The 13148-nt window shown below is 30.1% G+C and overlaps 1 protein-coding gene across 2 annotated transcripts in view; it reads left to right on the plus strand.

Annotated features, from left to right (window-relative positions):
* The first annotated feature begins 8778 nt into the window (after positions 1–8778).
* LOC139511560 (LIM homeobox transcription factor 1-beta-like) overlaps positions 8779–13148 on the plus strand; it is a 40145-nt gene continuing 35775 nt past the window's right edge. The window contains exon 1 of one of the 2 annotated variants that reach the window (XM_071298392.1): positions 8779–8964. The gene's annotated coding sequence lies outside the window, so the exon portion shown is untranslated. The remainder of the gene's footprint in view (positions 8965–13148) is intronic. The other variant, XM_071298395.1, reaches the window with a different exon arrangement.

Below are 13148 nucleotides of genomic sequence, written 5' to 3' on the forward strand. Positions count from 1 at the left end.
CAAATCCTGCTTTGTTTTTTTTACCCGTTTTTTCTCGACCGTTATAATGAGACAGTTATGTTAAAAAATCTTACAAAATTATAAGAGAAAGAGGCTACTTATAATTCATACAAAAACAATATAATTATTCATTCACTATTTGGTTAGGTGACTGAAAATAAATTAAATGACGCAAGAAGGAAAAACCAAAAGGACTAGGCTTCAAGGAAATTTTCAAAATATTAAAACAGTAGAGTTCGGATACGTTACTTTCTGTCCTAAAAAAATAAAATAGTTCAAACGAATAACTATTTCTATCACAATTAGAAAACTACACGAACAATATCGTAGTCATGTAATGTTACCGCTTATGTCGAGCGCACCTCTTTGCAAATATGTAATGGTATAAAAGCCCAATGTCAATTTTACATATTTTTTTTCCAGATTTGCTTATGGCATGACAACATGACGCAGACATATACCGGAGTATAGATACTTCAAGAAAATGGTTTGACTATACTATAATCAGGAACATAAATATTGTTAGATATACTGTTCCCAGCTGTATTGTAACAGTTAATAATCTGAAAGCATCAATAAAAGATAACAAGGGCATATATGAACTGCATATGTATAAGATATACATTATAATAATTTAAAGGTTTACTCTTGAATTTTTCTTTCAATATAACCAAAAAATGTTTAACATTAAAAGCAGCCTATGAAATTACCACATGTTCCACTGTTGGCTATTTTTCTTAGAGATCTCGAAAGCCGCAAGCTGAACACGTGTGACATCCGGGGTGTTTCCAATATGGAGACTGGCATGATAATAAAAATGACATTAAACTAAGGTGCAAAGAGCTACTGTTTTGATTTACAGCAGGCGTATTCGGTTACATTTTATAACTTTAGTTATTAATATTCTTACATATAATATAATGTTTTAGAAAGCCATATTAACTTCAAAGAAATCAAATAAATTTTAATTGATACTTATAAAATATGACAATGTTACCATTGTCAATTGTCTTATCAATGTTTTAATCTTTTTAAATTCTTATATTTAGCAAAATTTCTACATTTTAAGGTTTTTTGTACCCATCATTTTGTATCTTGTGTCTGATCTTATCTTAGGGTGATGATAATTTATGTAGGCGTTCATCCGAGTCCGGTACAAACATGGCTTTGATGTCCCTCATCAAGACTACGCTTGATAAACTCTTAAAATAACAATCATATTTGTAGGATAATTAGCCACAAATTTGTGGCCCATGAAACGGACTGTAAATATGTATATGACCCCTATTTAAAGGTCACTTTCTTAAACAACTATCACTTTTCAGAATTTATGGCGAGATACTCCGTACATTTGTGTTAAAATGGTCCTATATCAAACAACACTCTGTTCCCAGAAACAATGCAACTCATTTTCATGGCATGCTTCCTTTTTGTTATTTTAATACTTTAAAAAGATTTGAATTATGATTTATGTATGTGTGAAATTGACTTTTGTAATAAACTTTTTATTATACCTGTTCTAGCAAATGCCTTATACTACATGTGGGGTTGTTTTTATCTACATTGTCAGATGGCGAGTGCTTTATATATGTTCATTTTTAGATGTAAACAAACCAATTATTATTTTCTCCAGCTTAGTGCATATATTTTTTGTCGGTACGTATAAATCAGTTTTACAGATCTAAATCTACACTTAATGGGGACTAATTGGGAAATTAAGTCACACATCTAGATAGAAAAAAAATCAAAGGAAAAAAGGTAAAAATTTCTTTATCTCATTTTTGGCAAGGTTGACAAAACATGTAAATGAAAATAAATTCAAAAGAAACAAGTGACAAGAAATAGTCGCCGGAAAATAAGACTCAGGAACTAAGTCACAAAGCTAGGAGATGAAAATCAAAAGCTGCGTCAGTGGATGAAATTCACGGATGTGTCACCAACATGATTCAGCTTCTCAAATGGGAATCACTACAAGACCGACGTAAGGACCATCGCCTGTTGATCATGTACAAGGCCATCAATGGCACGATATCCATACCAAAATCCGACAGTATCATCAACGAAAGTGACAACCGAACCAGAGGGGAAAAAGGCCTAAGACAGATTTACACCAAAACAGAAGTGTACAAACAACCCTTATTTCCACGCAATATCCAGAATTGGAACCAGCTGCCAACAACGGTGACTTACTCAGCCACTCTGGATGACTTCAATGCCAGCCTCAATGCAGCTGCAGCCCTGTGAATAAGCACATAAACCATCATTTGATGTAGATAGTTTAAACTGTTAATGCCAGCTTTTTATTTGAACATATTTAAACCTGTGTGGAGAGAGCCTCCCTCAGACCTACGCCTAGTCGATATTTATAGTCGTTTGACGACTCCTGACCATTATTGGAAGATGAGTGAAGCGGAGTCTGTTTCGGTTTTGAACGAAATTTTATCAAATGTATAAGTTTGTTCAAAAACTAAAATAAATCTCTTAAAGCACATCTATAAAACCATGCATTTTACATTAAATTAACTTATCATAAGGTTGTGATTCCGCTTATGGTCCATAACTGATAAACAAAGTAGAATGTAACAAAGTTTGTCTTTAAATTATTAATTCAAATATTTTAACTTTCAGAAGAAGGTGGTTAATTTAGTAAATGGTGGCATATTCGATTATGTCCAGTCAAAAAAGAAAACCCAACAATTGTTAAAGTTTGGCCTGAAGGAGCCGAGGAAAGGGCCAAAATTGTCAGGCCCCATGTGAACTTCAATTGACCAGTACTTTAATGGTACATATTACTATAAACTGCATGAATCAGTTGAAAAATTATGTAAACTGAAATTAAGGTTACAACTATTTTAGACAAAAATTATGTTCTTCTATGACGTATTATGCCTGAATAATATAATATTCGTTTCAATCTTTTCAAGGGTGTGTCTGTTCTATGTGTAGCGTGTGCGGGTGGAGTCTGTTTCATATTCATATCAAAGATTTTGTAAGTAAGTGAAATCTAAATTTTTACACAATTGTTAGACCATTTAACATATGATATTTGATGATACTCACCGTTTTTTTGTATAGCGGTTTTTGTTGATGCAATAGTTAACGAAATATGTCCGGTTCTAATTACATTGTTTTATCTGTCAGTCTAATGTTAAGCAATGTTAGAACTTGCTGTAACAATATTCCGAATTGAAAATTGAATGTCTACATGCGAACAAATCACATGATACGAAGACAAAGCCAAAAATGCGATCAAAGGGTAAATGTCAGTATCAGTGTTTGTGTCTTCTTCATTTTTATTTTTAGAATAAAAAGGAAATAATTTATAGAATTCCTTTAAATGTTACTTTTTTTTAATGTGTGTCAATATTATTGGCCAAGCGAATTTGTATCCCTTCACCTGTTACCTTCCAGACCAGAAGCAGTGGCGTAGTGGTAGACTAAAAAATATAACATGTCTATTGTCGAAAATAATAAACTTAAATTCGGAATAACCAATGATATCCTGTTTTAATTGCTCATCTGATGATAATGTTACTCTCTCATCTCATGGGGGAACCACCGATCTTCGGTAGGAAAATTGACAACCTTAGTCAATTAATATTGGAGTCGATGGCACCTGTCACATGCGGGATTCGTACTTACAACCCCAGTGTTGACAGGCTGGTGATACAGTAGCTGTTTATATCACTAGTCACCACGTCGCTAAAGAAGAAATGAACCAGACACAAGTTCTTCAACTTAGGAACGTCCTCTTAAATCCATTTGTAAATATAAACACGATGAACATTACATATATCTAAAATAAACAAAATATAAATATGAATATATGAAAATGAATTGCTAGAAATTTGAAGAATCGAAAATGTTAGGTATGTTTGTTTATATGTTTATATGAAAGTTGTACATTTCATGTATGACGAATTCTAAGAATTTGCTTGTGCTTTCACACATTTTGACAATACTCTGTGTTGTCCTGTTATGATGTAGAGGCAACAGTAGCTTACTGAAGTTCAAATCTCAAAACTCCATTAAAAAAGGACAAATCAAGGTTAAAACAATGACAACGGAGGAAATGACATGAACAAAGAGGGAGCCAGAGTGGATACGTAATACCTTTTATGTATTACGAATAATTGCTTGTGCTATAACAACTCTTGTCAATACACTGTGTTGTACTGTTATGATGTAGAGGCAACAGTAATTTACCGAAGTTCAAATCTAAAAACTCCATTAAAAAAGGACAAATCAAGGTTAAAACAATGACAACGGAGGAAATGACATGAACAAAGAGGGAGCCAGAATGGATACGTAATACCTTTTATGTATTACGAATAATTGCTTGTGCTATAACAACTCTTGTCAATACACTGTGTTGTACTGTTATTATGTAGAGGCAACAGTAATTTACCGAAGTTCAAATATCAAAACTCCATTAAGAAGACAAAAATTAAGGATTAAAAATGACAAATGAGGAAATTGCATGCACAAAGAAGGAGCCAGAATCGTTACATTGTACCTTTTATGTATTACGAATAATTGCAATCAATAAATACACTTTATTCTCCTCTTGAAAATTTGAGGCAGCAGTAGATAAACTCATCATAGATACCAGGACTTAATTTTGTATATACGCCAGACGCGTAGTTTACAGATATTCAAACCTCAAAAATCCTTTTAGTAGACCAAAATCTAGGTTAAACAGTTTCAACTGAGGGAATCGCATGAATTAAAAAAAAATGCCAGACTGGTGACGTTGTACCTTTTATGTATCACGAATAAATACATGTGCTATACACATCTTTACAATACACTGTGCACTTATAATGTAGAGGCATTAGAAGTTTACCGAAGTTCAAATTTCAAAACTTCATTAAAGTGTAAACACAAATCTAGGTTAAAAATTACAATTGAGGGAATCGCATGAACACAAAAGCAGTAAGAATGGGTACGTCAACAGGGTAAGCTTCTCCTGCTAAGCAAACTTCACCTGCCATGTGTCAGTCAGTTAAAGAGTCAACACTACCAATACGACACTATCGACTAAATTTACTGATGAAGCGACAATGCTGATATCTGACGATCTAAGACGTCAAAAACATGTCGCTAGTAAGTCGAGTTAAGCATCACCAGACCTTCAATATATGTGATTTCATAAAAAAAAAAGCACCTTTGATAAATCTTGCATTCCATTTTATACAGAAATATGAAGACAATGAATTATGAAATATATTGTTAAACAAAACAAAATATTGATTCTTTAACAACAGGAAACAGATGCTTCTAAAGAAAAATATCAATGCTTAAAGTCTTGATCAACGTTATCTTGTTTATGCACATAGTATTTCATTATAAGGATCATTACATTTGTAATAAAACTCGACATTAAAATGTAACATTTGTGTTAATGTCGATTTTAAAATATTATTTTATTTAATTTTTGATAAAAAATGAATGAGAAAATGCGAAGGGCGATATAATCTTAAACAGAATGATAACAATAGAACGGTATAAGAGGCGAACAGTCTATATTTATTTGTGTTGCTCTTTTGGTTTACAGAAATGAAATGCTTGAATAATCTATAATGGGTGTTTTCCATGCGGCGGTACCCACAAAAATTACCCACATGTAGGCCCATTTATGAAATAAATCAAATAGCAAAAATATCATATGCCTTCCATTGTATCTATAAAAAAAAATAAACACAAATACTACTAATTGGTACTATATAAAAAAAAACTTTAACAAAAATACTGTACTTCAAAGTAAATTCAAAAAGGGAAGTCCATAAACCCGGACTAAATCAAACGTTAGACTATATATACCAAAGGAAATTGTGATATTCCTGACTTGGTGTAGGAATTTTCCGAAGAAAGTGAAGGATAAACCAGATTTTATAGTAACTTAACCTCCCACTTGTATGGCAGTTGTTTATAGGTCCGTTATATTGACGAATTGTGTGAGCAACCTAAATAGACCAACACCATGTTTATATGCAGAATGAGATACTATATTCCTGGTTCTATTTTTACTTTCTGTTTCCGTATTAATAAACTTTATATCATATTCTTTTTATATTAAATCGACCTCATTGCACTCAATGCCTCTTACCTTAATTATATCCTACATTGCTCATATTATCAATTTATTATTTGTGTATTACTTATAATATTGTGTATTTCACTAATGTTTATATAATCATTGTATGATGTTTTTGTATTTTGCCCGACAAGGGCCCATGATTGGTTTAATAAAATAATGTCTAATGTCTATGTTATAAATAATGGAGACTATATTTATAGTAGAGACAATGACATGAGAAGAATGTTACATGGAAGTAACCAGTCATCAAAAATATCTGGTTCATTAATTTGTTATTGACGTTTATAAGAAATTACAAACTTTCATCAGGGAATGAAAGTCCCTAGACATGTAGGATTTGTAACTAATAGTTTGCTTCACGAACATTTATATGTTTTATTGTATTTTGAAAAATTCAAATTTGCGTTTGAAGACCATCATGAATTCTCCCTATAAAACAGTGCACACTCCTTCATAAAGAAAGGGTTAGCGTCCGATGGAGCTTGAACATATATGTATTACGGAATTAGGAAGGAAATATATCATGATGATAATTGTAGTTTTGTTGCAGCGGAGATAAATAGTTTAACCTTTTAATCTTCTTGGCTATGTTCAACCTTTAAAATACATATATGTATTTTTATTTTACATTTGCATGTTTAAGGTTCTTGATTACGACTAATGGTGTATTGATATATGGAATTACGCAATTAAGATTGAAAAAAAAATTGCAAACATATGATAAATGGTTCTTTTCTAGTCTAATATACCTTCTTGTATTATGCGACTGAATAAAAAACAGATTTTTGGACTTTAAGAAGGGTAGTTATTTCGAACTTATTGTTTCTTTTAGTTAACTGCTTTTTAATCCCTCTATTTCATCTGTATATTTAAAGTGAAAAGAGCAAATTTAATGCTCTTACTCGGTTTTTACTGATCAAGTGTTAGAATTTGACTAAAAGGTTGACAAATGAAACAAAACAGTAGCAATTACGTAATCATAAATACCTATCTAGGCTATTGAATACCATTAAGAAATAAAGTTATACTGCAAAGTATCTCAATGTCTTTAGTATAAAACTTTCTGTATTTTTCGGATATGCTTTATGCTTAATCGACACAGTAATGGTTAGTTTTAAGGTCAAAGCGATTATTTTAGAAATATTTGGTAGTTTTAAAGACTTGCAAGGTCGTAGTTTTCAAAAGCAGGGGACATTGTGATATTTGCAATCTCAACAAAGTGAAGCCTAGAACAACACAATGAACTATTACGAATTATATTTTTAATATTGTGATCTTTTATAGCTGATCTTAAGTATGGAGCGTTAACAATGTTTAACTCTAGAGTTCACGACGAGATTGGTTTCCTATTTTTTGAGGAACGTAAAAGTTTAGATAGAATAAAAGTAGATTTGTATCAAAATGTATTAGGAGAAATTAAAATAGCAAAAAAAAAAAAAAAAATCTTCATATCCATATCTGATTCTGATTTTAAAACTTATAGACATATGTATTTTGTTTGTGTCCATACAGAAGATTTGATTGGTTTATATACACGTAATCATTTACAAATGTTGCCGTTTTTTCGTTTCCAGCGTAAGTAACATATTATATTTGATCATGTACCACATTATGTCACCAGTGGATCTGATAATACTTTTCACACTAAATTTGATTTATTCACATTGTTATATTGCACGTCAGCACATGTATATATATATAAAATGTAAAGTACAAATAAATGAAGGGTGATCCAGAATTCTCCCAAAACCAAACCGCATTGTGTAAATATTAGTACAAATTAGAACATTTAATCAATGGAACCTAAAATAAATGAATTAATTGCATGTTGGCGTTTTATTTAATAATTTAATTCATTAAAAAACATCAATGCAAAAATTTAAAATCATATTTCAACTACTTTGGATTTTCGTATATTTTTTCTTCTTTTTAGATCAATCGGTGTTGTCTTTTGTCTTTCGAGTTATGATTTTCAATTAACATCTTTTTGTATCTTCTTGCCAATCTAAATACATAGCTTTAATGATCCATGGCAAGTTAAAAACAACTGACTTCTATGTTAAGATGCATCCGTATAGAATAGTCTATCAGAATTGGTACCTAGAGGCGGATACAGGGATTAGCCATCGTGCCCGCCTTCCTAATATGAAGCAACATTTGTTGTTTTGCATAGACTTTTTACATGTCCCTCTCAAAGCCTTGCTTAATTTAGGGGTCCCTCACCTCCTTTCAAAATCCTGGATCCGTATCTGGTTTCGGTCAATTAATCTAAGATTAACATGTATAATTTTCTTCACTGAACTCCTTTTAATCCAAAATGATAAAAAGCTAAGATAGGAAAGCTAAATCTATATTAGACAGTTTAATGCTAACGTTAAACATTCATTACGAAACAAACAATTGATGATTAACCATGTTCACTCGTTTAATACTAAATGGTAGAAAACATTACCCATGGTTTCGAAAAATAAATACTGTAAAATTATCATGACAATAGATTATCAATACCATACATTCAGTAAGTTTAACATTCTCTATTTAATACCATAAATACGTACAATACAACAGCCTTCCGTTGCATATACCCTGTTGATATCAACAATATATTGAAATATAATACAATGTTAAAACAAATACTATTGTGGGTCATTGAAGGACGCATGCCTATTCTATTCTTTGCATTTTAAAGGTACTTGAGCGACGGAAGGCATTTAAACCATGTTCTCAGCCGATTGTGTTTAGTTATATTGTCAAACCCACAGGTAAACGACGTGCCAGTGATAAACGGATTTTAAACTTTATGCATGTTTAGTTTGTATAGAACAGTTAGATTCCTTCATATGTTTTCTTACTAAATTATCAAGGTAAGACAGTTTAGATTCAATACTTACTATTTTTTATTTAAATATAACAGCATGTTAGATGGACTAATTAGTGTTATTACATTAGTTATTCAATTATTATTAGTTATTTGATTTCAATATTATGTTAACATTATGAAAGATAGGAATCAGGTCTTGGTAATATTGTTAAGTCAGTGTTGTCATACTAATTTTGTTAAATCAGAAGAAGGACATTAATTCTCTTGAAATTAGCAAACAATTCTTTATAACAATTTTACAGCATAATACCGCATCATATATACCCAGCTTTACTTCTCATGTAGTTCTCATGTAGTTGTTATTTTTTTTTCTTTTCAATTGTTTTTGCTGTAGATTTTTCAAGTAAACTTTAGAAGTAAAAAACTGCATATTTTTATAATAATAATAGTACTACTACTACTGCTACTACTAATAATAATAATAATACTTATAATAATAAAAATTGTGGGGAAGGAAAGAAGTGGGGAGAAAAACAAGTGAATATCTACAGCTATACTGAGTTATCTAACCGATTTAAAAAAATTTGTAGCTGTAGTTTTTAATGTAAATGTTTTGTAAATTTTTAACCGTTGTTTTATATATTTTCTGATGTTTCTCCCTTGATAAATTTTTATTTCAACAAATTGCGATTTAATTTGTCATATATCAAACACGAATTACACAATATTGAATACATCACCATTGACCATTCACCAAATACTGAATATATTGTAAAATCAGAAATTATTGCGTGCATTTATTATTGCTATTTAATAAAAATCTGGATACTAATATATGTATCAAATACAAAAAATGCTATTGGTGACCTTCTGCTGTTGTCTGCTCTGTGGTCGGGTTGTTGTCTCTTTGGCACTTTCCCCATTTCCATTCTCAATTTTAGCTCCTATTATAGCGATACCCACCCAGTCTCATTGTTTTTATTTAAGAAAACCCTCGCAATAGATTCTGAATTTACAGTATGCAAAGTTTGATATATTGTACTTAGTATGTATCAATTAAAAACAAACTGCATACAACTCAAGTTCTTATCCTCTCATTTTAACAAGGGATTTTTTTTTCGCTGATTTGATGTTATCCTTGAAATACTTTTACTTCACAAGTTTTTAGGATGAACTTAATTCCAAGAAAGAAGTTTAACAAAACACTTTCGGTATATGTAAAACATTTGATAATTAAGTAATGAAGAATCGTGTTAAGAGTTATAAAAGACTTATGTATTATTAATATATAGTAAACACATTTTGATGCCATTTTTAAGGGACCAATGGATATTTATTTTTATTTTCATACAATTTGAATGCATTAAATAAAATCGATTTTTTAGATGTAATTGTTATTGTCAAAAATCATTTTTCTTGATATTTTATGCAACACATGCATTTTTTATAAACTATTTAATTCAACAATTCATAATTTATAGTTGTTTCTGTAAAATTGAACTAACAAATTGGGAGATATGAGTAGCTTCAATTAATCGCTTTAATGAAAAAAAATTTAATTTTAAGTAAATAAATTAATTATTAAAGATAGTAATACTTTTGTTTAGATCGCAACTACAAACTATATATCTAAACATATAAATATCTTCATATGAAATTAAAGCAATCGGAATTAACTGATGTTTAAATTTCAAGAAAAGTATAACAAAATACCGAACCCAGAAGGAAAATTCAAAAATTGGAAGTCCATCATAACTGATTGAATCAAACGATGTCAATTAACGTAAAGAGCGAAAAACAACTATCATGTTACTGACATGGTACAGGCAAATCAATAACGGAAATATCAGTCAACTGCTAAAAGACAACAATAAAATGAGGGAATCGCGCGAACTACAAAAGGAGCAAGACCGAGTACGTCGACAGGGTAGGCGTCTCCATACAAGTTGTATTCGATCTATTCAGAGAAGAATACAACGTAACACGTTTAAGTTTTATTCTATTGATTACAATCAATTAAATGTTAAATACCAAAAAATAATAGGTTTTGTTTAAATATCTTTTTTATGCTTGTATTATATGGTCAAGCACAATTAGTTTGGATATCGTAACAGACAAATCAAAATAAGTAGAGATAAATAAAACTAACTTTACACGTCATGCATAAATTATTATAACTTAGTGTAATCATATTTTATTAAAGAAAACGTTATGTATAACTACGAGCTTTACACATATAATTTCACAAATGAGATTAGGAAACAAGAGCAGTACTCTTATATAAATCCATCACTCTAAGTTAAAACAAATTACAAATCTATATTAACATGCTGGACAGGAAAGACAAACCATTAATGTATAAATTAATTTACATTTTATGAATACAATTGATAAACTAAATAAAGATCATTATCAGATTATATACATAAAAATAGAAAACGAGAAAAGAGATGTTTAGAAAATAAAATTGTTGTTACAGAAAGGGACAATATCACTTTATAAGGAGGAGAGTGAATAGAGGTTAAACCGTTTTAGATTGTGTATGAAACTTCATGATTAAAAGTTATCAGTATCTGTTTTCAAAATTCATGTCATGTAACATCCGAATTGCTTGCGAATACCCTGTAATATAATATAAAAAAAAACACGTTTATTTTGCAACGATAAATATCTATTGTTTATGATGAAGACGACAAAAAAAAAACAGATTTTTTTTTATCATTTAAGAATATAAATAAAAACGTCATCGATTAAACCAGGCTTATTTAGTGACATCGTTCAAATAAAAATGATATCTAACAAGATTCGAATATATTCTAAACTGCAATGAAGATCGTCCTATTTCTTAAATATAACTTTATATGAAAATTAATGCAGTATAAAATCGAACATTAACCAGAGAAAAATAATTATTGGTAACTTTATCTAATGAACTAGAACATAACTGATATTAACTGATATAATGATATAAACACATTAGTAAACATATGGACTTTCCATGTTGTATGACGTTCTCTCCTACATTTCTATATATTCATATTAACTGTTCCGGAAAAATAAATGATAGCATTCAAAAGAATCTGACAAAAAAGTATGTCTCACATCTTCTTTTTTATATGTAATTGTAAGTTAATTGCGTAAAGCTTCATACAAAAAATACATAATATCAACGTAAAACTAGTCTGCAATCCTTAAATAACAAAAAATATACTTATCATATTAGTTTATTACTTACTAACCTGGTTTTAAAAAAGCGCATTGGATGTCGGTACAATTTGACTATCATATTTAGGTTCATTTTGTTCATTTCGCTCTTCAACTGTTTCGGTTCTTATAAATCTTCGGTTTTAAATATTCGGTATTCAGCATTCATGATAAAAAGAGGAAAGTGTTTCGGACGCATGAAATTATAAAGTGTTGTTTACATATATTTTTTTTATTACTATCATTGTTTAAACAAACCTTATTTGATGTATGTACCGTGCCAATCTATCTATTTTATAGAATGCACATTTCGTGGACTAATTGGTTAACACATAGTGGACGCAGTTTCCTTGGGTGATCATTTTTTTTTCACAATTCGTATACCAACTATTTGTGTTATCTCTTTTATGTTAGATTTTTAACATTTTATCGAATCATGTTTAAAGATAAGACCAATAATCGTACTTAGAATATTTGGGGGTCTTGGTCGTTTTGCTAAATAAGCCGTTATATGAGAGGTATTAGTCAAATTTTAGAAGGCAAAATAAATGTCAAAAATAATTTCAAGAAGCTGGAACGTTAGTTTCAGGAAACTTACAGTCTAGTTTCAGATTTATTTGTGATTGCTTCATTTAACAGAGAGGAAAGTTTCTGTTTCATTTTCGTCGATTAGAAAGGCCCGACCAGTGAATTAAAGGTGAATAGTTAAAGTCAATATGAAATTCTTCATAATGCATCCTGCTTTTCATCAAGCTTGTTGTCATCGATTTCAATCTTGTAAGGTATTTGTTGTTTTCTTTTTCTTACCTAATGCATTGTTACTATGAATCCATGCTTTAACTTTTACTTTCGTTAGTTGAAGACAAAAACTAAAAAGGTTATTAGTGAAATTTATTTTAAGGAAGAATCCGAATGTCAATGTTGTTTTAAAAAATATGCTTTAAGTTAATTTCTTACAAATATTTACAAAACACTTAATACTCATTAATTTGTATTTATAAAAAAAAAAGTGCGTTTAATGAA

Source organism: Mytilus edulis, chromosome 2 (assembly GCF_963676685.1).
Source record: "Mytilus edulis chromosome 2, xbMytEdul2.2, whole genome shotgun sequence".
In the NCBI taxonomy this organism is placed as follows: Eukaryota; Metazoa; Mollusca; class Bivalvia; order Mytilida; family Mytilidae; genus Mytilus; species Mytilus edulis.